Consider the following 1,868-nt stretch of genomic DNA (forward strand, 5'->3'; position numbering starts at 1 on the left):
GGGAAATAATCTCAGAGAACTGTACCTCAGCTGCATGCTTTAAAAAGGGCTGGAGTCAGAAATGTGTGGTGCCTTTCCTTACTTCTAGCATGAAGAGGCTTCAGCTTATCAGGATCTGATGCTTGAAGAATAAAATGCCTGAGAATGCCAGAACTGAATGGAGAGGGCAGAGGGATTAACAGGAAAAAACTATGTTTGCTAGTAAAAACCAATGCAAACAACTGCTGAACATGTGGCATAATGACAAATGAACAAACCAGTGACTGAGAAACAAAACGACCTAAATCAGATGTGCACATCCCTTGAGAATATAGAAATAATGCACAGGATTTTAATAAATACACATTCAAACATGCTGTAACTCTTTTTACATTTCATCTCACAATCATCATAAGGATAGCCCTTCAGCCTCATCCATCACAATGGGCCAGCCTCTCCGGAACATCTTGATAGAATCATCAAGAGGAAGCAACTAGTGGGGGCCTATAGAGCCGACCCGTAGCTACAGGAGGGCCCGGGGGGGCAGGCCCATCCTTTCACCCCACCCACACAACCGTATGGCCCCTCCATTGGAGGGCCCCCAGTCTGTCCCCTTTGCTTACCACCTTTGAACAAGCTGTGAACATTGCTGCTGGTCTTTTTGCTTTTTTTCCTCTCCCCTTTGCAGAGCAAAGGGGATGGGGGAGAGTCAAGAGGTCTCTGTCTCTCTGAGAGGGGCACATAAGAAACGGGTGGGGAGAGAGGAGCTGCTGTGATTGCCCAGGCAAAAGGGGATTAGCTTGTGGAACTCAAGGCAACGTACAGTGCTGAGAACCCAGGGTGACCAAACTGGATGGCCCCCTAAACAACATTCCCTGCTGTGGGCTCCACCAAACATGAAATCCTGGCTACAGCTCTGCTATAGAGGTAGGCCAGATTAGGTTGAGGTGAACCCAGAGGGATCTTTGTCTGGGGGAGGTCCATTGACCTGCTAATGTACTACATTAATGGTGCAATAATCCTTCATTGAAGTGAATGGGGTTTAGACGATTATCTGCATTTAATATTGCACTGTTAATCACTTTCAGCATATTAAGCTACTTGTGTTTAGTGCTTTCACTATTTCATAATGACTGGAGATGTTATTCATCCTCCCTTCTGCCCACACACAGTATTTCCAATTTAAGATGCCTATTGAAGCAGAGAAATTGAAACTAAGCAAACTTGGTGTGATGGTGAAGTGCTGGGTTAAGGTATGAGAGATGAGGGTTCAAATCTCTCCCTTCAGTAAAACCTCCTTGGTACTGAGACAGTCACTCTGTCTCTCTTTCAACCTGATCTACCACACAGGTTGTACAGATAAAAAAGGAGGGACAGAGCCAGCCTTCTAGCAAGGGTGGGATAAAAGTATACAAAAATAAATTAAAATATATACTGAGCATTGTATGCCATTAAATACCACAAAGCCCTTCTGTTCTCTACATAGGGCAGACAGGTCAAACCCTATGCTGAAGGATAAATAGACACAAATTTGACATCAAGAACCACAAGATTGAGACACCTGTAGGAGAACACTTCAACCTTCCAGGACATTCAATGGGGAACCTCAGAGTAGTTGTTTTATTGCAAAGGAACTGTCAGAATAGACTAGAAATGGAAATTGGTTTTTTTAAAACAATTTTATTGGTAACATATGGTAATAAATCTATATCTTACATCTCCCCACCCCTCCCCCCGTTACTTGACCTATGCCGGCGTTATTTACTTAAAATGCAAATATTTAAAGGTACCCTTAACTATTAAAACAAAAAATTATATTCTTCTTTTTAAAACTTAATCATTATCAAAGATTGCCCAATGTCCTTTTATTTTCCACTCTTTTTCTACAT

The sequence above is a fragment of the Heteronotia binoei genome, chromosome 21 (assembly GCF_032191835.1).
Source record: "Heteronotia binoei isolate CCM8104 ecotype False Entrance Well chromosome 21, APGP_CSIRO_Hbin_v1, whole genome shotgun sequence".
In the NCBI taxonomy this organism is placed as follows: domain Eukaryota; kingdom Metazoa; phylum Chordata; class Lepidosauria; order Squamata; family Gekkonidae; genus Heteronotia; species Heteronotia binoei.